Source organism: Equus asinus, chromosome 21 (genome assembly GCF_041296235.1).
Source record: "Equus asinus isolate D_3611 breed Donkey chromosome 21, EquAss-T2T_v2, whole genome shotgun sequence".
Classification (NCBI taxonomy): domain Eukaryota; kingdom Metazoa; phylum Chordata; class Mammalia; order Perissodactyla; family Equidae; genus Equus; species Equus asinus.
This window is the reverse complement of record NC_091810.1, coordinates 17,870,842-17,896,365: the sequence shown is the minus strand read 5'-3', so window position 1 is coordinate 17,896,365 and position 25,524 is coordinate 17,870,842. Positions and strand designations below refer to the sequence as shown.

General features: G+C 54.1%; 1 protein-coding gene across 8 annotated transcripts in view; it reads right to left on the bottom strand.

The window, feature by feature from the left end:
* Window positions 1-25,102, bottom strand: part of ATP2B2 (ATPase plasma membrane Ca2+ transporting 2) — a 354,925-nt gene extending 329,823 nt beyond the window's left edge. For 4 of the 8 annotated variants that reach the window (XM_044755359.2, XM_044755361.2, XM_044755364.2 and 1 more), the window contains exon 1: window positions 24,924-25,100. The gene's annotated coding sequence lies outside the window, so the exon portion shown is untranslated. Of the gene's footprint in view, window positions 1-24,923 lie in introns of all 8 variants that reach the window. The other 4 variants (XM_044755363.2, XM_070492453.1, XM_070492452.1 and 1 more) reach the window with 2 other exon arrangements.
* Between the last annotated feature and the right edge of the window lie 422 nt (window positions 25,103-25,524).

The following is a 25,524-nucleotide window of genomic DNA, read 5'->3' as shown; positions in this document are numbered from 1 at the left end:
ACCAGCGTGACAGCCCCGTCAGGTCTCACTCTGCACCTGCTAAATGCCAGGCCCAGGGCGAGGATGCCACCCCGGCTCACTGATTAGCAGAAGCTGGTTTCATATCTTCTTCCTCAGCAGAGCTCCTCGGAACGCACAGTTTCCTAGAGAGCAGAGGGGCTCCCAGGACCCGTCCCGAGCTGGCCCCTGCAGGTGGGGTCTCCCAGACAGCAGATCCCCCCGCCCCAGCCCTGCCTGAGTGGCCACACTCCTAGGTCAGGTGCCCCCCCTGGGGGCCCGGAGGACCAGCCCCAGGTCATTTGTCCCCACAGCCACCCTGATGGCAATCTCCCCGCTGTGTGCAGGGCAGCTCCCGCTTCCACAGCGCTGGCCCACCCCATGCACCCCACTAACCCCACAACAAGCTGGGCAGGCGAACGGCTCCCTATTCACATCCGGGAGATTCACACGTGAAGGGGGACGTGTCCATCTCACTCACTCACTCTTCTGCTCCCACAAACATTCGTGGGGCACCTGCGGGGTGCAGGCACCGCCTGGTCCTCAAGACACAAACACGAAAAACAGCCTCAAAAACCACCAGGAACCTATATTAAGCACCCGTGACCTGCAAACTATTATTAAGTACCCACCAGATTCGGACATATAACTCATGCAATCTTTCCAACCACACTCTGAGAGGCAGGGACTAGTTTCAGGCTCATTTAACAGAGGGGGAAACTGAGGTTAAGGAATTTGCCCAAGGCCATACTGATAGTTAACAGAGGAAGCAGGATTCAAACACACAGTCTGGCTCCCGAGCCTGTAAACCTGACTCTTCTCCTCATCTGGTCCCTGCCTTCGAGAGTCTGCAGTTTGGTCCCGAGAACTTAGGACCTGCAAGCACACAGTAGTTGCTCAGAAAGAACTTGTTAGGTAAATGGATGATTGGCAGTGTGGGGCGATCAGAGATACCTAAGGCGGGCAGGGAAGGTTTCCCTGAGGAGGAGGCATTGGAGCTGGGTCATGAGGGATGAGCAGGAGTTTACCAGGACTCCACATCCAGATTTCCTGTTCTTTCAACAAGCCATAGCCATTCCATAAGATCAGAGACGGATGGAAGAGGATCTCAAGGGTTTGGGGGATCCATCCAGACCTTACAAAGGTTGCCATGAAGGACTTTCCATCCGCCTCCACCACCAGGTCTGAAGTCCTCTTTGCCCTGCATCTGACAGCAAGTTAGGGGCACTGAGTCCCATTTAAATGCATGTGTTATCTCGGAAAGTAGGGGGGCCCCAAGATTAAAACCCAACACAGGAAGCATGATTCAGAGAGGTGCAGAGTCAGATACTGGCCAAGAAGACGGGCTCTGGAGTAGACAGACTTGGGTTCAAATCCCAGCTCCCTCATTAACTGGCTGTGTGACCTTGGGTAAGTTACTTAACTTCTCTGTGCCTCAGTTTCTTGCCCTGTAAAATGACGATAACAACAGTACCTACCTTATAGGGCTGTGGCAGTTATTAAATAAGTTGGTAGATGTAAAGTGTTTACAAAGCACCATGGGAAATGCTCAGTAAGTATGGCCTCTCATTTAAATTAATAGTCTAAACCTGGGAGCTGAATGGGAAGACCGAGCAGCTGCATGAAGGTCCAGGAGGAGGACAGACCGGAGGAGGCGTCCTGTGGACTCTGAGCACAAGGACTTGCACCCCGGGCAGAAGTAGGGCCAGGTGGGGGCTTTAGGTGGATGAATCCAAGAGAAACAACAGATTCTGGAATTCTCTGTACCTAGTCCAGACCTGGCCCAAAGCAGGCTCTGAGTGACCATTCGTTACAGAAGGACTGTGGATGAGAATGTCTCACAGGGCAGGTCGTGACAGGACATCCACAGGGTACCCGGCAGGAAGCAGCTTTGCAACTGGAACGAGACCCAGAATGAGACACCGGCCCGTCTTTGTGCGCCCGCAGTTCTGCAGACTGTCAAGCGCTGTGCTGTGCACACGTCAGGCTCTCTATGGAATCTGATGGGCTAAAACACGGGGACATAAAACTCTGTGGTTACAAATAACGAAATAACGATCACACATATGCCCAATGAGCCCACTGTGCGCGCTTCACCTCCACTGTCTCGTCTGACTTTCATGACGCCCCTGCCAGATGGGGACTGCCATCAGGCCCATTTCACACACGAGAAAGCTGAGGCTCAGAGAGCTGAACCACTAGGGGTAGTCCTGGGATCAGAACCCGTGGTCGTGGGGCTTCAGGGCCTGTGCTCTTAAGCACGCTCTGTAATCCCTAGGATGAGTCAGAGAAAGAGGCACGGGGCACGTGCGAGGAGAGACCACTACGAATGAAGGTAGTGGAAACTTCTTCAGGGGCTGGAAGGCGGGGATGGGCGTCGGCGTTGGTTAAAGATGAGTGCTGCTGACTTCACGGCTCTGCCCACTCCTTCATGTGGCACAGGGGTGGGGGGAGTGTGGTGACTGGATAATGTGAACTCCAGCCTCGACCCCCTGCCCGTGAGAGCGGTCTCCAGAGAAGCCTCAGACCTGTTCCTTCTAGGCTGCTACTGAGAACCTCTCTGCCAACACCCCTTCCAACGTTGGTGGTGAATCACCCAAGAACCCCAACTTTATTTCACAAATCGTTATGTTCTCATTTTGACCTTATCATTCAATTTATAATCCTTGTTAGACTGTCTGACTGACATTTTGCCCTTTTCAGAAACCCATCCTCATTCCAGTGAACACCTACTGTCTGCTGAGCCCCAACCTCCATCGGAGAATGGTCCCCTCCCCATCCCATGGGGCTGGGGAAAGCTGTCAATCATTGTGCCTCCCCTGGCCAATCACAGCAGCCCATTCCTCTGTCCGCAGTGACTGGTCTAGAGGAAGGGCATGTGACCCGAGCTGGGCCAATCCCAGCCCTTCCAGGAGATTTGCTTCACGGATTCTCTGCATAAGTCTGTGAACTGAGTGTAAGAGCCAGTCAGCCTAGCACCACTGGCGGCTATCTGATCTACCAAGAGGAAAGAACCCCTAAGAAGGAAGCCAACACTGGAAGTGGAGCTGAGAGGAGAGGAAAACCAAGGCCCAGGAATAGGATTCAAGCCCCTGGATTCAGCTGTGCCTGATGCCCTCGCCCCTATGCTTTGCAGCCATGTGAGCCAATAAATTCATTTTTCGCTTAAACTAGTTTGTGTTGTGATTCAGCCACCAGCAACGGAAAGAGTTGTTCTATCATACCACCCTCCGAGGATTCAATTAATTGCCTCATTCAACAATGATGTATTCAGCACCCACTCTTGGCCTGGCACTCTTATGCTATCAGCCTAAATGGAGACTAGAATGCGGATTTACCATCATTAGGCTATTTGGGGCAATGGCACCCAGGTTCTGAAGACAATTTCTAAAGAGAAGTGGTCCAACATATCTGGGGCCAGGTCCAGCTCTTAGGAGCAGGTTTGGAGCAATGATGACCACAGCAGTGACCACCGGAGGGGTCACCCTAGCAATGAAGGCCAATCGAGTGTGTGGCAACGAGCTCGCACAGCGATCATGGTCACTGGCTGCCTGTTTCACTTGGGACGAGGACAAAATCGAGACAACGGCTGAGTTTCTGCTGCTGTGAGTTCAGGGTGGGGGCTCAGCTCAGTGGGGACAGGGGAAGGGAAGCCAAGGCTGAGAGGTCACGAAGGTTCCCACTGTGGAGGGAATTTACCAGAAGAGGAGCTGAGCTGTAGAATCACTCAAGACAGGCGACAGACTCTCTAAATCTGGATCACCTGCGATGTCCTGCCTTTCTGAGCTTCCTCTCAGAGCCCGTTCCTCACCCGTAAAATGGGTGTGTCAATGCCCCACCGTCTGACCCTCAGGGATGCTGTGAAGATCCAGTGAGGTGCTCTGTAAACAGCCAGGCCTGAGGCTTTTTTCCAGGGAAGCAGGTCCCTGATCGAAGGAATCAAATCCGTACTCTTGAGTCAAACCGATACTCGTGCTTGCTGGGACCAGACGTGTCGGGAAGAGGCACAGAACAGAACTGATTATCTTCAAGAAGGCGGCTGAGCAAGCAGAGAGAAACTGTGGGTTTTGTAGAAATGACCTCTTGGAGAGCAAGCACCGCGGTGGAGCCCGTGCAGACTGTAGCCAAAGCGTCTCCACTTGCCCGTGAGATTAGCGGACCCCAGCTGGAGGCTCCTCACCCGCCCGAGGGACAGAGCAAGCATGTGTGCACGTGTGTGGCCACACTCACCTCTGTGCAGAGCCACACACACCTGGCTGAGACGGTGAGTAAGGTTTACATCCAGCCCGCCGTCTGCTCGCCAAACACTGTGCCCTGGGCTGCTCCACCCACAGGGAGAGCCTTCTCCTCGCGTGCACAGAGGCGCCCTGTGGTCTGGTGGTGGGCGTGTGCATGCAAAACCACACACGAGTGCACAGACGCACGACAGCGGCAGGGCCCTATTTGTAAACCTTTATGATGGACAAATCTTTGGCAACCATCATTCTAGGTCCATTCCTCATTGATTTGTTCTTTAAGCCCCAACTCAGAGGCTTCCCATTGCTAAAACTAAATTGCTTTTTATACGATGTCTGGGCTTTTTAGCTAAAGACACCAAAGGACAACGTTCAAGCAAATGGATCCATTTGGATCAGGAGTGACTTTGTTTTAGTGAGCCACTCACTCTCCTCTCACGGCTAAACTGTAAAATGCTTATCCCATCTCCTCTTCCTTCCTGTGTGCCTCATCGTCCTCCCCTCTCTTTTTGGTTCCAATTGACCTAGAACCTTATGGTTGCCCCCATTTGAGCCCTGAGGGATGGGAACTTCAATTTGTTTAAGCAGAGAGAGGTCAATGCCTCTCTGATAAAGGCAGTCTGGAACACGCTGTTCTCCACAGAAAAGCACCGAGGGACCAGTGAAACCCTCTACATGGTTCCCTCAAACCAACGTCAGGCTTGTGGAGGACACGGACCACGTCTTGGGACCCCCACGAGCATCTGTGACAAGTGCATCCACAGAATAGAACACTTCTGTTTTTTAAATGAGCAACTATAAGCTCTCATTATGTTCCAGGCATACGCTGGGTGCTTGTTGCATTCCCAGTAAGTCTTCACAACAACCCTGCTGCACAGAGAAGTAAACTGAGAAGTTTTCTAAATGACAGTTTCTATGCCCTCTGAAAGGTAAAACCAAGAAGGAAAGAAGTCAGGTTCGATTCATGGAAGCCTCTAGTTTTGGAACATGGGGGTGGGCGTGATGTGTGGTCCTGATGCCACCTAACATGCTCATTTTATAAATGGGGAGACTGAGTCCCCAAGGGGAGCCTGGGAAGTTAGAAAGGCACAACTGGGGGGCTGGAACCCCGTCTTCCGAAAGCACAGAGGGCACTGAGACTTTGGGGCCGGGCTGGCATTGTCATGCACGGCCCACAGAGCTGGTGCAGAGAAGCTGCTTCTGCAGGGGGGCCTCCTAATACACACGGACCTCAGCAAAGAGAGAGCACGGGGGGATGGGCGTGGGGGCTCAGTTCTGCCTCTTACTGGTGGCCTTGGGTGGACCATTAACCCCTCTGCACCCGTCTCCTCATATATAAATGGGAACAATACAATACCTTCCTCAAAGTATTGCTGTGAGGATCAGGCGGGATAACCCACCTGAAATGCTTCCCCGGGGCCTGGCGCACACCAAGTGATCAAGCATTGTTGACTCATATCACCTTGGGGGCCAAAGAGCGCCCACCAAGAAATCAGAAATCTGTTCTAATCAGACAGAGAACTAGGTAATAAAACGAGAGGAATAAAAAAGGTCATTAGGACTCAAGACATCTGCCAGTTGCTAGTTGTGTGGCCTTAGAAATAACATTAATAACGATCAATAACCAATATTTATTGAATAGTTCCATGTGCCAAGCACTTGTCCTGATTTATACACACACATATGTATTCACTATCATTATGCACACCATGTATTCATTAAATTCTCACCAGGACCCCTGTGAGGAAAGCATTAGGTGTTTTGCCCATCTACTGCTCCCAGCCTCAGTTTCCCCAATTGTGTGAAAGGCCAGTGGAGACTGGCCCACTCTGCTGGGTGACCAGGATTACCCAGAAGACAAGATACGTGCAAATGCTTCTCAGATGCGAAGTCCTAGGAAGCGCCAAGGGCTGGTCACTGCTGCCAGACGTGAGCCGCTCTCGGAGGAGCTCCAGCCACACACGGCCCCGACTGTGGGAGGGACACCCCAGTTCCAGGTGCCGTCCCTGCCCCCAGGAGCCTGTCCTCAACAGCACGGTGACTTGAGAGCACAGGCCTAGAAGAAGGGGCAGTCTTCCTTTCAACACTGTTCCATGTGGCCTTTGCGTCAAATTCCTACTGTTCAAGATCAGAAGGGAAAACCTTTTATTCAGAGATCAGTCCGTGTCCTCCAAGAGAGCCACCAGAGAAAGAAGGTCCACTCTCAGAGGGGGATGAAGTGAAGGCAACAGACCTCCACGTTGGCATGCTCACCCGCCGCCAGGCCTCTGACGCCAGCGGAAGCAGCCAAACCAGCAAGTCATTTTACAAAACCTGCCAAGTGCTTACTTACTAAAATAAAGGCCATTAATCCCCCTGGATGTCAGATGGGCAAGATGGAAGCCTGGGCTTGGCTGAGGGGGGAAATGCAGTGCAGAGAGAGGGGGAGGCGGCCCAGAAAGGGTTCAGTGTGGCCCTCAGTTTAAAAAGGCAAAGCGCAGGATCGCGAGGATCTTTCCCCTCCCTGTACTGATGTGGAAACCGCCTGAGCCGGGATTCCTGCTGCCGTGACCGGGTGTGAGGGGTCAGGGAGGAGGGCGGGTCCATGACCAATGGAGGGGACCCACTGCGGGCTGGGTGTGACCTCAGATTTGAAGACCCATCACCATGTACCCCTTTGTTAGCACTATTCAACTAACGGGGTTACTTGGCCTCCCTGTGGCTCTAGATAGGCGACAGACCCTTGAGTTACCTGGTGCAGATCTCAATGCGTCTCAGCATACTCCACAAGGCGCATCCCCTGAGCGTCCGGAGTAGGCGGAGGCTGGGCGGGGCACATGTGGGCTCGGGCAGGAGCCAGGAGTGGGCCTGAGACTTGCCTCTGCCCTTATGGACTCAGGGGAAGCCCCCCCTGCACCTCAATTTTCTCACCTGTGCAACGGGAACCTTAATGTCTATGTCACAGAATTGTTAGTAATATTAAATAAGATAAACCCCTCCCAACATAAGATAACTCAGTGTTTACTGGACTTACAGATGTCTTGGGCCAGTAAAATTAAAAAAGCAAAACAAAACCAAGCAACCAAACATTAGGCAGATCAATCTAGTGATGCCAAATACAAACATTAAAAGACCTTCTGGCATCAGCATCACAGAAGAAAGGCCCCTTTAACACGGTAAGAGTGGGAAGGTCAAAATCTCAGGACTAAAGGGCTCCTCTTCCCTCAGCTTTATTGAAAGCTCCCCACCATCCCCCAACCTGCCTGGACCAGTGAACCCCGCCTTGGACCAGCACTGGCCCTCACGCAGCTACAGGAAATCACTGAGATGAAGTCCTCTGCACCTGGAGGGAGCTGGTGGCATTGGCGCCCTGCGTTACTAATCACACTCCGCTGTGCGGTTAAGGTATCTGCTGGGCATCCTCTGCCGGCGCTGGGCTTTGGGTGGGCAGGACCCAGGCGCTGACAGAGGAGGTGCTCAGTGAGGGCGGGGCGGGCAGGAGAAGGAAGCACATCCTAGAGGCGGCAGCAGGCCGGTCCCAGAGACCATGCAGAGATCAAAACTGCAGGGAAGGGCCCACTGCCCGCCCGTACACACCAGCCCAACCCCAGCACCCGGCATACACAGAGGGTTCTGTCCTCACACTGCAGAGCAGACACAAAGGCTCCGTGACAAACTGCAGCAAAAATGTTCATGTCAAAAGAAGACAAGCTTTCATTCTGAAAGGGCAAAGCGGAAAAGGGACCGAGAGGGAACTAAGACACAGCAATGACGCTGGGCACCATCTGAGACTGACACAAAGGACGAGACACCCCTGATTCTTGAATGAGGCCCCTTTAAGCTGCTGTTGCGGTGGAATCTTGTACCACCATCCTCTTAACAGCTGACACTTACTGAGTGCTCATACACGCCAGTATAGACTAAGTGATGGATGGATGGATGAGTAGACGGATGGATGAGCAGACGGATGGATGGATAGACGGACAGACAGAGATAAACAGACATATATCTCCATAGCTCAATCTCTCTGTACAGAAGATACTACTCTCTATATTAAAGATGAGGAAACCGAGGCCTCTGAAGTTTAAGTCAAACTCCCTCCCTTTTGATGATTAAACTGCCTGAGGGAGATGCATACAATTTTTCCCAGAACCACCCCCAGACAGAGAAGTGGCTCTGATGGGGCGCAGGGTCCACCTGCATCAGCAATGCTGCACGGAGAGGAAGAGAAGGGCAGCAAAATCAACTCCTAGAGGAAGATCGCTCCGTTAATTATGGGAAAGGCCACGGTCTGACAATTCTCACCTGGTTATGAATTAAAAGATGCCCAAACCCACTTTAGCAAAGCCTTCAAACCAAGTTTTTAAAACTCAATCCACAACCGCCTATGGAGCAGCTCATTGTTCACCGGCGAATCCCCAACACCTAGCACAGCACCTGACACGCAGCAGGTGCTCGGCACGTAGGGGCTGAGTCTGTACTGCACTCTTTACCCACGTGGAAGGCACTTCCTAAAGGTCTGCTCCGGGTCTCCAGTTCTTCCTAACCAGATGCTTTCAAGTCAGAATGGAAATATTTCTTTTAAAACAAGAATGGAAACAGCACAGGCCTTGTGGGGAATTCTGGCCCAGCCACTTGTGGGCTGTGTGATTTCAGAAGGTTCCTTAGCTTCTCGGAGCGTCAGGGTCTCCTCTGTGAAACAGGGACAGACATATCTCTAGATCACAGGACTGTTCACACAGTGATGTTCACAAGCAACCACACAATCGATCGTGCCGTGAAGGAGAGCATTCCAGGCCAGGAGTGCCATGAGGGGGGCTCCCAGGGCGGCCATGTTAATCCGCTCTCCCCTCGCTGGTTTCCAGGCCCACCTGTTCCAGCTGCTGCAGGAGGCCCAGACAGCAGCTCCATCTGGCCCGGAGAGGACCTGGGTCCCTTGGCTGCGCCAGCTGTGGTTCTCTGGACCCACCGCCAAGGCAGCCCCTCTGCAGGGCCCTCGGGCTTTCCTGGACAGCCTGTGCTCTGAGCACCCAGCTCACGTTTCTCTCTTCCAGTCCTCCACACCAGTCCGCTCCCCGGAGCCGACGCAGTCACACTCCAGGAGGGGGACTGCTCAGACTCCTCCATGCAAGTGAACTGCCACTTTCCAGAGAACCACCACACTGAACAGAGGTCCTTTCCTGGAGGCGGGGGCCCAGTGCCGAAGGCCAGTACCCGATGTCACCAGGAGGTCCCCACGGTCTCCATGTGACTGCACTTAGGAGGTGCTCAGCAAAAATCTGATAATCAATGAGTATGATGTTTTCATTCTCCTGTCCCAGACTTGGACACTGAGGCAGAAGGATGGAGATCCTCCCTCACCCCGTGTCTCAAGTGGATGAAGGCAGCGATGTTAAATTCCCCAGCATCACACAGCAGCTCACGCCCGAACCTCGATACCCGGGATGGGGCGATGGTTCTCTTTATACATAAGGGGTCTAACACCAATGCAGGGCCTACAGGTGCCGGGAACATTCCCAGACGGCATCTCCCTTAATCTTCCAACAACGCTCCTTCCGATCCCCGCCTCACAGTTGAGGAAACTGAAGCCCAGACAGGTCACGTGACGCTCAAAAAGTGGAAAAGTCAAGATGGGAATTCGGGTCGGCCTGACCTCAGCCTGTTTTGCTGGCTGGCTCTGAGAAGGTTTTGATGACTCATATTAAGTCAGAACGAGAGAGTGAGAGTCGATCTTCGCAGTAGCTTTATTTTCTATTAATTCAAAATCTGCATGTTTTTACAAGGCATACAAACTTGAGGAGCTCAGCGTTGGTGAGCGAATAAAAAACCTAAGCCCATGTGACTTTGATTTCTGTTCGAAGGGCGGACAGAGCTAACACACGGCTGCAGGGACGTGCTTGAACAGAGCGAGCCTGAAACAGCACCGTCTGATTCCCCGCCTCTCCCCAGCCGTCATACATTAATTTCTCCTCGTGGGTGCCGAGGCTCACTGCTTGCAGACAGGTCATCTGGCCTCACAGCCTTCTCTGCAGCAGGGTGACAAACGTTCCCAGGGACCCGGTAGAGAAACGGATGAGGGGACGCGTCGAGGTCATGATCACAGCTCCCGGATGCCCATGTTCCAGGGGTATCCCTGGGTCTGAAGTGATTCCCTCGGTGACCCCAAGAGCATCTTCGTGTTTCAGCATCTCGGCCGGCACTTGCAAGGATGGCTGGATGGGGACAGCTAGGCGTCGCAGCAACTCGTGTGCTGTGGGCCCCCAGGAGGCAGGCTCCCACGCCACGCTGGGTAAACTGAGGGCCTGCTTCCTCGACCTGAGGACGGCGCTTGGCCTGGGTCAAATCTGTACACCCAGGACCAGTCACAGGGCCTGGCTCAAACCAGGCCCTCAAGACATACTGAGTGAATGAGTGAGTGAATGAGTGAACCGCTTTGAGTCTCAGTGTCCTTGCTGGTGAAGTCATCCGACCACATAAATCCTCACGCAGTTTAAGGTAAATGAACACACTCTTGCCTCTCACCTTAAAACCTAAGTGTTCTAAAAGAGTTACTTGTGAATGAAAATTCAGCACTCGGCTTTCAAATATCTCAGTGCACATCAATTCAGCAAACAGTCCCCAGGGGTCCATTCCGTGTTCTGTTCTAAGCCGCACACGGGCAGATGGAGACGAAGAGCCACAGCAGGTGGCAGACGCTCCCCACATCTGAGAGAGAGGAGCCTTCCCCGTGGCCCCCAGGACACGTGGTGGACGAGAGAATGGGCTGGGTGGGGAGCAGAGAGAAACGAGAACGCACACCAGCCCCTCAAGACCCTCGTGCAGGTTCCAGGGAATTTCTGTGCGTCCCGTAACAGATGCTTGAGCCTCCAGCCAGCCATCACCGCCTGCCCGAAAACCTACAGGAGGGGCTGGGGCCTGAGATCAGACAGAAAGGGTATGATCATCCATTTTCCCCCAAACAGAATTGAGAGGAGGATTAAATGAGATCATGCAGGCAGGTGTGCCTGCACACTCTACCACGAGCCACAGAAGCGTGAAATTATTGTACAACCAACCGCCAGTGTGGACAAGCAAGACCTAAGACTTGCAGTTTCTCAGATTGGGGTGGGAAATGTGCTCATGATGACAAAGCTGAAAGAAAGGTACGTGGTACCCTCGAGGTCACGGGCATTCGATCCACCCTGCACGGCTCTCCTGGGAGCAAAGCTGATGTGTCAGTGCTGAGGACCCCATGCTCCTGCTGGCCGCCCTGTGAAATGGGTACAAATCACTCTGTCCTTCAGCAGATCTGCGAGCCCTTCCTGTGTGCCAGGCCTGCTCTGGTGTGGGGCATCACGAGGAACAAACAGCCCCCATTCCCTGCCTCGTGGGCCATGCATTCCAGCGAGGCAGGCCGGCCCAGTGGGCGGCGAAGTGCGCGCCAAAGTGGGGCCCTGCCTTTAACTCGCTGTGGGTCTTCGCTCTTCTCAAAATAAACGGCGTGCCGAATGCCTGATTCTGCTTCTTGCTTGTTCCTCACAGCGACTGTTCTGAGACAGAGCCACGTTAGCACACAGAGACACGGAGCTACCTCATTTCTCTGTTTCTGCTCTGTGGGTTCCTCAGGGTGGCTACTCCGTGGTTTGATCCATCAGCTCCCTACTGTGTGACAATCACTCGGATGCAAACCCCTAATGGACGGACTTGGCCTATTTTGTTCACAGCTATATCCCCACAGCCTGGCACATAGTAGGCACTCAACAAATGAGCATTTGGTGAAAGAATCCATTCGAGTTGTTTCCAATGCTTTGTTATCAGTGTTCAGGGACCGTCTGCACAAGCCTCCAGGGCCATAGGACTGTGTTTCTGTGATGGACACCAGGCCGGCCAGCCTGTGTATTTATTTTTAATTTCTTATTTGGAAATAAGTATAGATTCACAGGAGATTGCCAACGAAATGCACAGGGAAGACCCAGGCTCGCTTCCCTTAGCCTCCCCTAGTCAGGATCTTGCATGAATAGAGCCCAGTATCAAAACCAAGAAATGGACATTGGTACAACCCACAGAGCTCATCCGGATTGCACCAGCTATACAGGCACCTGTGTGTGTGCATACCCACATGAGTGTGCACATGTGTATCTTTGTGTAAACACCACCACCATCAAGATACTCGACAGTGCCATCATGAGGGCCCACCCCCTCCTTATGCCACATACCCCTCTCCCCGTCCCTAACCCGACAACCACTAACCCGTCTTCCATTGCTGTAATCATGCCAGTTCACTAATGTTACGTAAGTGGAATCGTGCAGTCTGAAAGCTTTTCCAGCCCTTGAGGTTCATCCAGCGGCTGCACGTATCAACAGCTCACTCCTTTCACTGCTGAGTGCATCCCACGGGACGGCCGTACCACGTGTGTTTAACCCATACCTGTATCTTTAATTCTAGGAGATTCTGCAGAATTGCCCTTCCATGGGCCGTGGCACGGAAACTCTGACCAGCGGTGGATACAGTACCTTCTTCCCCCACGTTCTCACCAAAACTTGAGGGCATCAAACTTTTCATTCTGCCAGTCTCGTGAGAGAAACTGATACCTCTCATTGTTCGGGGGCGTACAGTTCCTGGTTCCACAGAGAAGACTTTCGTGGAAAACTCTGCACAGCAAGGCACTGCTGGGCATCAGGAAGACTTTGGGATGGATGGCCGCCCCCCCACGACGGCCCGAGAGCCCAACACCGACACCGGCGGTCTTGCAGACTGAAGGCACTGACGGCCCCAGTGAAAGGCCTGCCTAGATCCAAGTCCTTTCCCGTGTGACTCTGCCATCAAGAGGTGCCACCATATTTCCCCACTCCTTGAATTTGGGGTGACCTTGTGTCTTGCTTTGGCCAACAGAAAGCACTGGAAGTAACACTCTGCTGATTCAGGGCCTAGGTCCCCAGAGTCCACGCACGCTCTGCTCTCTGTCTCTCATAGCCCTGCCACTGCAGGTGAACAAGCCAGGCAAGACGCTGGAGGAGGAGACACTGCATGCGGCAGAGACAAGCCATCCCACTGAGATTATCCTAGGCCGGCCCAGAGCCAGCCAATCCCCAAACGCACGAGAGAGCCCACCGGGGTCAGCAGAGCTGCCTGCCTGACGGACAGTGGACTACAGCATGCAAGGAAACCCAGCCAGGTCCCGGAGAACCAGCCAACTGACCTGTAGACTCGTCAGCAATAACACACACTTACTGCTTCGAGGCACCGAGTTTGGGGCAGTTTGTTACGTGGCAACAGCTAACTGACACAGCAGGGCAGGAGAAACTCTCTAGCCAGACGAAGCTCCCTGGGCACTGCGACAACCACACAAGATGGATCTGAAGGAGTCTCTGGGGAATTAAGTTTCACAGATCTCTGTTCCAAGAGACAAAAGTCCCAGACAAGTGAGTTCTTTGGCTCACTCCCCGGCCCCCAGCCACCCACTCTGGGCGAAGAAATTTAACAACTCTGACAACGACAGCTCCTGTCTTAACTCGACAGTGGGTGAGAAACCCAAAGTGGCGAGCTGCCTGCTCCCCAGTCTCGCCCTATGAGACACCATGTTTGCAGTTAAAAATACTCTCCCCTCCTCTCAAACATGGAAGCTGTCCAGGGTCAGCCTCCCACACACTTCCACTCAGTTTCTGACTCTCGTTATAAAACCTGGTGCCCAAAAATAGATTTCAAGGGGATTTCACAGACATGTTCTCAGGCATAATTGCAGCGTGCCCGCAAACTTTGGAGAGATTCAATTTCAATCTTTGAACGCACACTCTTCAAAGCCCCACCCCCCAGGTGTGCAGCATCAGGAAGAGCGGTCTGGATTCCTCTCCCTCGGTTCTCCCTCCAAGGCGGCAGGTGTCGACGCAGCTGCTCTCAGCTGGCTTCTGCCTCATCAGGTTGCAGCCTCGATGCCCACTTCCAAACGGCCTGGCGCCGGGTCTGCCGCCTGCCTGCTCCCTGCTGGCTGCTCCGGCTCCTCCTTGCTCTTCCTTCCATCCTCTGCCCTTCCCTTCCTTTCTGCCCCAGAACAAAGCATCCCCTGACACCCCCTTGCTCCAATCTGATCCCTTCTGTCAGCGCAGCCTCCCCCCTCCACCTCACACAAGTGCAGAGTTTGGAGCAGAGGAAGATGCTGCAAATCAACCGGCCCAACCCCCTCCGTTTACAGATGAAGCGTGAACGGTCAGACCAGGAGGAGGAAGTCAAGGTCAAACGTGGAGGCAGCAATCAAGGCAGAATTAGAAGCCAGGACCCCCGGAACCAAGGGAGGGCCCTCTAGATGTGGTTCTAGGCCCAAACCCTAAAACGACAGCAGCAACAACAATGACAATAATAACAGATCCATTCATTAAATTCTTATTATGTGCCGGGCACTGGGTACACATTTAATTGTTATCATCACTTGATAAATGGAGAAACTGAGGTACAGAGAAGGGGAGTGTCCTGTCCGAGGTCACAGCTATTAATTGGCAAAGCAGGGACTTGGAGTCGATGCCAAAGACTGGGGCTCCCCATCCCACCCTGAATCCTGTTATCAACACTGCTCCCATTGGGACTTTTTGCTGCACCAAGCCTTTTCCGGGCACCCCTGTCAGTTTCCAGGCTCCCCTCCCCCATCCCCTCCCCCACCTGGTGGTCTTAGGGTGGGGGGGGCCTCTACAGCCATCACAGCCCCTCTGCAGAAGGGAGCCAGCTTTCCAGAACAGATCTGCATTCTCAGCCAAACCCCACCACTTCCTGGCTGTGTGACCTTGGGCAAGTAACCCCACCCTCTGAGCCTCACCTTCTCCGTCCTTAAAATGGGGATAGAATGACCCACTTCACAGAGACACAGGAAAAGACGAGAAAAAATGAGTACAAGCCTGATGCCCAGCACATAATCGGCCCAGTCAGTGCCCCCACCGCCTCAAATCCATCACACTCACATCTACTCTCTGAGCACACAGTGTTTTCTTCCACCACCCACCTCTGCCCATCATGGTGTCTGGTCCCTAGTGGGCCTGTCCTATTTCTCTGGGCACCTATGGAGGCATTTACCTCCCATGACATGTCCAGTCTGCACCGGAGTCCGGGCCCCAATTCCACATTTTTGGGGAGGGGTTTCTAGCGTCTTCCACACAACGAAATTACCACGTCTTTCAGGGCAAAGCCATCCCTATGCTTTCTGAAATACCTAACACACCAGCAAAGCGCCGGCATTGCTGGTACACAGAGCATCCTAAAGTCTCAGGGTTTGACAGAGTCTCCAGAAACACCCACCGATTCATTTCATCCGTTCATTTGTTCATTCATTCATTCCACCAATATTTTCCTCAACATCTACCATCCGCCTAGCCCTCTGCTGGCCTTCAAAGGACGGCTGGGCGGACACTGGGGGCCGCCTTCCCAGCGGCCATCCCCTCCTCCTTCCTGCCGGGCAGGGCCCTGACTGTTGGGCATCTCCTGGTGTTCTCAACTGACTCAGAGACAAGTCCCGGTCCTTTTAAGCCCATGGTCCCATTCCCTTGGCTCTGACTGGTGTAGGCGTGGCCATGTGACCCACTTCCAGCCAATGAGACACAGGAAGTCAGCTGGGGCTTCTGCGAAAGAATTCCTCTCTGATAAAAGAAATGCAGAAGCACGCCTTTCGACCCCCAGGCACTGTGAGACTGGCAGGGCGTGCTGGGGACGGGGGACATCCCTCCAGCTGATGGCGGCAGAGGAGAAGGGCAGAAGGACCACGGTGTCGATGGCACGGATGAGCCGCTGGATTAACCGACTCCAGAGTGTCTGATTATGTGGGGTGAGGAAGGTCTCACTGTTTGTCGGTTGAGTCAGAGAATCCAATTCACTGAAGGCAGAAGCAGGCCCCCTGCTCAACAGCTAACACACAACAGTTAGTGCTCTGCCGAGGGCCTAGGGAGCATCCTTGCTGAGCCCTGACCACCTCTGCCTCGCCTTCAGGCGTGGGGTGGGGTGAGGGGGCCCACGAGGAAAGTTCCCAATCAAGTCACACATGACCAGTCTTCCTTCCCACTCTTGGGAAGCTGGCCTGTCAGACAGATGGCATTTGCAGCCTGGAGGCAGGAGCCAGCCCAGGGTGTGCGCAGAGGGAAGGTCTGGAGCTGCGAGGGAGCCCACGTACTGTACATGAAGACACTGCTCCTCTCGACACATCCTCTCCAGGTCTCACTTTGCTCCGCTGACAAGATGGGGACAGAGACCTTCCCTGAAGGCGGCGGTGTGGCTCGAATGGGACCATGCACATGCAAGTGCTTGGAATCGCCTGGCCGTACACACACCACGACTGTTGTGTGCATTTCACCTTTGCCTGGGGGATGGCCCACCTAAAACCGAGGACTGGGGGCCTCTAAAACCAGCGCCCTCCGTGCCCTCCCTCCTCTCTTCCGCCCCCTCCAGCCTCCCAGCCCAGCCACAATCTCCCTCTCATCTCTTTCTTCCTTCAGACCCTCTGCAGCTGCCCTGAAGCCAGAAATGGTTTGTCCACCTGCTCAAACCACAGCGCTCTTCTCTTCCTTCATCCCAAAGAGTCTGGCCTGATTCAGTGGCTCCACTTTTAGGAATTCATCGTCAGGAGATGCCTGGACATGCCCAGGGGCCCACATACAAGAATGTGCATCACAGTGTTGTCTATATGGCCAAACTCTGGACACAACCTAAGTGCCCATCAGGAAGGGATCCATTAAGTAAATTATGGCAGAGCCACTTATAAAAGATGAGGCAGAGATATATTTATTGATATTTAAGATGTCCATACTCTATTATTGAGTGAGAGAAAGGTACAGAAAAAAAACAGTGTCTATCTATATACCTATCAATCATAGACAAATGTCTGGAAGGACTTTTAACAAAATGTTAATGGAGATGAGCTCAGTTTTATGGCATTTCATTTGAGTTTTACTTTCTTCTTTACAATTTTCAATACCATCTGAATTTTCTACAACCATTATGTAACACGGCTATCATCAGGGGGAAAAGCTACTTTTATTCTGAAAAGGGAGACAGAGAGAGAAAATCGCAGCTAAGACCCACCTTCTTTGGGCAATCTCACCTGAAGACACGTACAACAGGATGGCAGAGTTTGCGCTGGTCCTGCCCACCTGGCACCCCCACACAACACCCCGCCTCTGGTGTGGTGAGCTCACTGCCATGCCAGCCCAACCTCTAACAGCCAGAAAACTGTGTCACGTTGATCAGGAATCTCGCTCTCTGTCCCAATTCTGCCTCTGTGCTCACGGAACAAGCCCAGTGGTCCCCTCTCCCCTGTGCACCTGTCACCCTCCACCCAGCCGCTCATCAAGGGACATGACCTCCTGGGGGACCCCCCATTCCAGGCAGAGCACAAGCAAAGGCCTGGAGATGTACAAGCACGTGGCTCCTCTCAAGGATGCTGAGGCGGGTCCGGCAGAGCATGGAGCACACGTGGGACGAAGCAGAGGAGGCCAAGGGGAAACTGGAAAGGTCCACGTACGCCATACTGGGGAGACTGGCCTTCCCCTCAGGGCAGTGGCTCCACCTGCCTCTTGTTCACAACTCCTTCAAACACTAAAATTTCTGGCATCACCCTTGAAGGAATTAAAAGACTCAAAAATATCTCTAAACGAGTTGTGATTATTTCAACTCACTCCCTGCCTGTATCAGTCAGGATGGGCCAGGTTACGCTGCGATAACAAATAAGCCCAAAGTGCCAGTGGCTTTCAGCAAAGGCTCACTTCTCACTGAGGCTACCTGCCCATCACAGGGTGGCTGGGGGCCCTTCTCTGCATACGTTCACTCAGGAATCAGACTGACAGAGCCTCCATCTCCAGGCCGCCTCAATTGCCGAGGGAGAGAAAAGGGAAAGTGGCTAACCGCATGCTGGCTATTCAAGCTTCCACCTAGAAACGACACATGTCGCCACTTCTCACTGGCAAAGCAAGACACACAGCTATAACTAATGTCAAAACAGGCAAGGAGGCTCAATTTATCACGTGTCTAGGGAGTAAGGAGCTGGAAGTATTTCTATAGCACTAATGACAAACCCAATTACTACATTAAAAAGAAGAGGGGGGAAAAGGAGGAGGAAGAAGAGGACAAGGGAGGAAGATGATATTTATGACCCTGGCTCTCTGCCAAACACTTTACAAAGCTTAATTCTTAATCCTATGCACTACTTTCACTTTCCTTCTGTTTCTGCTGAAGAAACGGAAGTACAGAGAGGTTAAGCCACTTGCCCAAAGTCACACAGCAAGCAAGAGGTCTGTGCAGAATTGTTCCCAGGCATTCTTAACCACCATTATATTACTGAACAGTCAACAGTGAATCAATGTCAGTAGAAACACTCAGATATTTCAGAATTCCGCTGGGTGCCCTTTGCACTCACTTGCTGAGAGAGAACCTCCCTGGCCTCACGTTCTTCTCTACTCCTGATGACGACGTCTGGGAGATTCCACTCAACATGGCATCTCTCTCCAATGTGGGTTCATTGCACACCATGCCTCTTATAGCCCACCCACATGCTGGACCCTCTTTACATGCTCCCCCTGCACAGCTCCCCCAGTTCATGTCCTCAAATGGCATCAAAAGCCATTCTTGAAAAAGATTTTTCAAGTTGATCACATGTTGATGGCCCACCTGTGAGTTTCTGTGGTCCGCAATCACTGCGTAGGCAAGGTGGCCTCGTTCCAGGGTTTTGTTGTCGGCAGGTGGGGGGGGGTGAGCAGTGACTACTTGTGTTTCATAAGAAATTCATTCATCCAACACACATTTATTAACTACCTACTATGTGCCAGGGCCTAAGGATGCGAAGTTAAAACCAGAAAAGACCCAGTTAGTCCCACCTCCCCAGAAGCACGGTGACCACTGGGCAACAGATGCCGAGGCCGTTCCGCCTTTGGGGCACTGCTCCCTTCCCCTCAGATCCTCCCCCATCAGGGCCTAGCACGTCACTGCTCTCCGACCTCCCAGCCCCACAAAGCCGGCAAGCATCCATCAGCAGTATCTTCATACAAGCGGGCTTCCAGCCACCCAGAGAGGGCGCCACGTGGTGAGGCCAGGCTGGAAGTGGAAACCCGAGGACTGGGTTGGCATCTGGCTTCCTCAGTGAGTAACCACTTTACGGGGAAAGGAAGCTGATATTTACCGAGCCACATCACAGGCTTGCTGTAAGAAAACAAAGCTTGTGAAAGGTACTCTGTGAGTTACAAGATGATGAGGATGGGAACTATAATAGCTGACATCTAGAAAGCACCTACTGTGTGCTGGGCACCGCTCTAAGAGCTTTCCTTGTCTTAATTCCTGTCAGTCATCACAAAAGTTCCCATGAGGCAGGCGTTGTTAGCATCCCGTTTTACAGATCATGGAACAGACAGAGCGAGCTGAAGCCACTCACCCAAGGTCACACAGCTACAGCTCAAAAGTGATGACAGCCAGACGCGAGCCCCACAGGCTGGCTCGAATGGCAGGCACTCCTGTGTACACTTGACAGTTTTCTCTCTAAATGTGGATTGAACAGTTGTTGTTGTGGGCTCCTCCTTCTACAGAACTTCTGATTTTTCAGCACTGGTGTGACCTTTAGGGGAAAGGGAGCTTATCCTCACCTCAAGTCATAAACATTCGCTCACTCTTTGGGTCACTGTTGTCGTGTGTTGAACTGTGTCCTCCAGAAAGGCACGTTGGAGTCCTGAGCCCTGGTACCCGTGACAGCGACATAACTTAGAAATAGAGTCTTTGCAGATGTAATTAGATTTAGATGGGCCATACTCTCCTAGGATGGGCCCCAGTGCAATGGGACGGTGTCCTTACGAGGAGACAGAGGTTGGGAACAGAGACACAGACAGGCAGGGCAGCCACGTGAAGACAGAGATGCAGCTACAAGCTAAGGCATAGCAGAGATTGCTGGCGACCGTCGGAAGCCAGGAAGAGGTGAGGAAGGGGTCTTCCTTACAGGTTTCAGAGCAAGTGCGGCCCCCGACACCTTGATCTCAGACTGCTAGCTTCCAGAGCTGTGAGAGAACACATTTCTGTTGTTCTAAGTGTCCCTGCTTGTGGTGACTTGTCACAGCAGCCCTAGGAACTGATCCAATCATGTATTGAGCATCTCCTATGTTCCAGACACACTGGGGGTGTGATGTTAAACGGGACAGGAACGCAGACCCTAATTCGTTCACAGTCTGGTGGACCTGGCCTCATCATAACTGCTCTAGAGAAAGAATAAACAATAGCCAAGTAGTGGTTTGAGTAGTGGGAGAGATGAATTCTAGCTCTAGTTCAGCCTCCTTAAAATGCTGTGTGACCTTGGAGAAGTCACTTTCCCTCTCTGGGCCTATCTTTTCACTTGTGAAATCAGGAGTGGCCCAGATACTCCTCAAGGGGTACCCTAGCTCTAAATTTCTACGACCTGCTGGGGTGAGGTCAGGTGGCAGGGCAGAGAAAGCACAGGCAGCCTCCCATACTCCTCCAGCCACCTCCTTTATGCAGCTCTGGCACTCTGGGCCACCACTCCCCTGCCCAATCACCCAGGGCCAGGTACCAGACAACCAGGGACAGTCCCCATGCCCCAGAGCCACTGAAATTATTCAAAGTAGGCAATCCTAAACGGGCGGACCCTGCCTCACCTGTTCCTTCCTGTGGCAACCACAACAAAGGCTCCTGCCCACGTCTTCCTCCTGCTCCCTCTGCCCACTGACCGGTGCTGGTGCTTCCTCGTGTGGCACCCCCATGGCGTGGTGCGCCCCCTCCTCTTGGGAACTGCGAGTAAGAAACTGTCTTCTTGATGCCAGTGGTCTCCTGATCTGCTGGCTTCATCACAAGGGAATCATAATAGAATCTGCATTTTAAAACAGGGACGCTGTTGGGGCTGGCCCCGTGGCCGAGTGGTTAAGTTCGCGCGCTCCACTGCAGGCGGCCCAGTGTTTCGTTGGTTCGAATCCTGGGCGCGGACATGGCACTGCTCATCAAACCACGCTGAGGCAGCGTCCCACATGCCACAACTAGAAGAACCCACAACGAAGAATATACAATTATGTACTGGGGGGCTTTGGGGAGAAAAAGGAAAAATAAAATCTTTAAAAAAAAAAAAAAAACAGGGACGCTGTCACCCACCTCACAGCATTGTCACGAAGGTTAAAGTAGACAAACGTGGACAGCGGTCTCACACAGCATCCCGTAGACGGCGGGGGGGCTTTAAAATGTGACTTTCGTTTCTCTCTCCCCATCTGTATCTTTTCCCTCTTCCTACCCCCACCTCTGTCTCCTGCCCGCCCTCCCGGGATTGGCTACATAATTTGTGGGACCCACTGCAAAATGAAAACGTGGGGCCCTGTTCAACAATCATTAAGAATTTCAATATGGCGAGCACAGAGTCTTAAGTCCAGCGTGGGGCTCTTCTTGGCACAGGGCCCCGCGTGCCACACAGGCCACAGGCCCACGGAGGGCCCGGCTCCCTCCTCCTTCCCGACCTTCCGTCACGTTCTCTCCTGCTTCTCTAATCTTTCTAGCCTGATTTTCCAATCCCAAGGCCCCAATAATTGACCCCATTTTTTGTTCTCTATTAATGGATTCAAATTTTTAGATACCATAAAGCTTTAATAATTCCTCTTTATTGGGGAGGGAGGAAAGGAGGCCAGTCTGAATTAATAAAAAGTCTGAGAAATAAGACATTCCTAAAGAAATACAGTTTCATAGCTCTCCGATTTATCTGGTGACACGGAGGGAGAAGAAGAGAGGAGAAAGTTAGAGTTTCTTGGATGTGATTTCACAAACAGAAAAGATTTCGTTTATAATAAGCATATTCCTTACTTGCAAATGATGCTTCTAACAACCCTTCCCCTTAAGTAGGTTAATATTTTTCCTGCCGGCAATTAATTTGCTTGGCGAAACCTTTCTGCTGCTCCAGATGCTGGTAAAATCTTTCTGCAGGGATTCGACACAACGAAATGCCTTCCCTAACCTTGCAGGCAATCCAGAGTATAGCTCAGGGTATAGAAAATTCTGGTCAAGGGAAATTCAGCACAACAAGCTGTCGCTCTGCTCCCCACCTGCAGAACAGTCCCGTCTCCAGCGCGTCCTCCTAGAATGCAGAGCTCCTGGGGTGCACAGCCCACCAGTCTCACGGTGACTCTGCTGCCTCCCGCTGTTTCAGCCCTAACACTTGTCCTGTTACAACTGGATCGTACCTATTTTGGGGTGATATTCCAAACAGTCCACACGCCCCACACCTCCGGGCCTTAGCAAACTGGGCTTGAAATGTCCTCCCACCAAACCTGCAGTCGGTCAAAATCCTAACTCACATTCTAAGGTCCAGTTCAAAGGTGCCCTCCTCTGGGGAGCTGCCTCTCACTGTTCCCGGCAGGACCTCTGCCTCCATCTGCCCCCACGGTACATTTATCACAGCCTCCGTGCCCCCGCCGAACCGTCGTCCGTGGGCCTGTGTGAGAGAGACCCCTAGGCCTGGGTCTTGCCTGTCTCTGGGGAGGCAGTGCAGCCCAGCAGTCAAGCAGCAGAGGTGGTCCCAGCCCCACCGCTAACCAGCTGCACGCAGACGGTAACACCAGCTCCACAGCACCATGAGGGTTAAACCAGACGACGACCCAAAAGCCCTCTGCACAGAGCCTGGCCTGAAAGCCCCGAACACTGGCGCCTACGCTCCTCGAGGCCACAGGACTGCCACATGTCCCTGTTGGGCTGGACAATCCCGGTTGAAGCCTGTAGCCCTGGTGTGGTTATTAATAATACCCCCTCTTGTTCTCAAAAGTGCCTCAGTTTGGATGACAAATTATATGGTCACCCCAGACAGCCAGGTCCAAGTCTGTCTTATTTAACAATGCGTCCCCGGCCCAGCAGACAGCGCCAACATAGATCAGGTGCATAACAAAAATTTGTCAAATGAATGAATGTGTCCTCTCCAGTGCCTAGCAGGTGCCTGGAACCTGGTGGGAGCTTCGTAACTGCTAGAAATGGTTGATTTCTCTGCATTTCCAGGCACTTCTTGACGCAGGGGAGGCGCGACCCGAGGCCTGGTGAGCGAATAAATGATTGAGCCCCCACCGCCCACCCACCACCATCTCCTCTGCTGCGGACAGACGGTACCTCTAGGGGAAGGAAGGACATCTCGCAGAGGTGGGGCAGAGTGGGTCAGAGGAAGAGGTGAGGACCACGCTGCCCCCACTAGACCGTGTGGAGAGGGGGTCTCTTTCTGGGGCCACAGCAGGGCCCTGTCCTCATTTCCAAGCTAGAAATTAGGGATTGGTCTCCCCACGGAAGCAGCTGGAAACCACAGCCCAGGGGCAGCCCGACTGGTGGGTCCAGCAGGCCCCTGAGGGTGGGTGCTGGGACCCTGCCTCCCCCAAACATCCCACATAGAGTAGGGGGGCTCAGGGCTGCAGCAGGGGCTGCCGTCCACCAGCCCACACAGCCGCAGGGGGAACCCTCCCAAATCTAGGTGCCAGAAGTAGAAGGAAGAGAGTGGGAACAACTCCCTCCCTTCCAGGCTCAGAAAGGAAATTTCACATGTTCGTAGCCAAAAATTGTTGGACACAGACCATGCACTAGGCATAATGGTAAGAACTTTAAGAACATTAGCACAGCCATCAGAACTGCCCTGTGAGGCAACCACCCCCATTTTACACATGAGGAAAGTGAGTCAGAGGGTAAGTGACTTGCCAGAGGTCACACAGCTATTCAGAGGCAGCATGTCCCTGAGCCCGAATGCCCCAGGTGAAAGAACCAGAGAGGAGTCCTCTCCATTCCTCCCCAGTCCATGATAAGGAAGCCCAGTTCTTGTTCCTCCCGGGATGGCTGTGTGACCTTGAGGCTGGCTCACCCTCTCTGGGCCTCAATTCTCTTTTCCAAGGCTAATATCCCAGGAGGAGAGAACATACCCGCTGGCCAGTGCATCGCTTTCTCCTGACACCACAGGGCTTCAGGGTGACCAGGCCCTGGGTGAGTCCAGGTGTCCAGGAACATAACGATCCACCCTGGGGGCCTGGGGGTACCTGCCCGAGCCCACTTTCTGAAGCAGCCTTTGCCGCTGGGCTGAAAAATCAAGCTGCAGATCTGAGAGCCCAACTGTGGGGCTTCGGAGCTCTTTCGTCCCCAGGTGGGGGACACCCGCGTCGTGCCTGCGAAAGGGCTGTGGGCAGGGTGCGGGGCGCCGGGAAAAGCCAAGGCCGAAGATGCGGAGAGCACCTGGCCGAGCGTCCTCCTGCGCTTCGGCCTCAGAAGCTCGGACACGGCCTTTGGGGAGGGGAGAAGCCCCCAGCCCAGGGTCAACGTGCAAGCTCTGGTCCTGTCCCAGGCCCGCAGGAATCAGGGCCTGGAGAAACGGGAGCCCCTCACACTGGGGGGACGCCAGATGGAGAAGTCGGAGAGCGCCGGGAAGGAGGAAACTGGTGGGCTCCAGCGCCCTGGACGCCCCCCGGCTCCGGGGCTGCTCCAAGCCCGGAAAGTTTGCGCGCGGCAGGCGCGGCGCGCCCCCTCCCCGCGCCCGGGGGCCGGGTCCGCAGGCGCCCACCCCGCGCCCCGCCCGCCGCCCGGGCCGGCTCAAGGTCACCGCTGACGAGGCGCCTGCCTCCGCGGGGCGAGGGACCCAGGACGCGCTCCGCCCCGGGCTGGGCTCTGGCCGGCAGCGGGCCCCGGGGCCGAGCGCCTATTTAAGGGGAACCGCAGGAAGGGAGCTGGCGACCGAGGGAGAGGGGAGGAGGCCCAGAGCCCGGCCCGCCGCCCCGCCTCACCTGCGCCGGCTCCGCGAGCGAGATGCTGCCGCCGCCGCCACTGCCACTGGTGCGCGCCCGCCCGGCCGCCCGGCCCCGCTGCGGCTGCGGCTCCGGCTCCTCCGCCGCGGCTGCCCCGCTCGCCTCGCCCGCGGCCCCGCCGCCGCCCGCCGGCCTCCCTCCCTCTGCCGCCGCCGCTGCCACCGCTGCACTGCGCTCTGCCCGCCTCCCTCTCTCCCCCCTCCCTCCCCCGTCCCCTCCCGCTCCCTCCTCCCCACGCACTCCCCCTCGGCCCTCCCCAAACTCCGCGCCCAGAGCGCCCTGCGGGACCGGAGCGCGCCGTCCCGCCCGCGCCCTCCTCCGCGCGCACGTGCGGGCGGCCGCGGAGGGTCTCCGGCCTCTCCCGGACGCCATCTCCAGGTGCCTCCGTCAGCAGCAGCCCTTACCCGACCCCGCCTCCACCGTCAGCCTGGCCCGTGGAGGCACCCCTGCCCACCCTTGCTCCTGGGGGAGGGCGCCCCGAGCCTCCCCAGCACAACTGGCACCTGCGGCTGGGGTCACCCAGTGTGAGTGAATTGGGACGTGGAACAGGCACATCCAGCAAGCGGGAGACCCAGCTTTG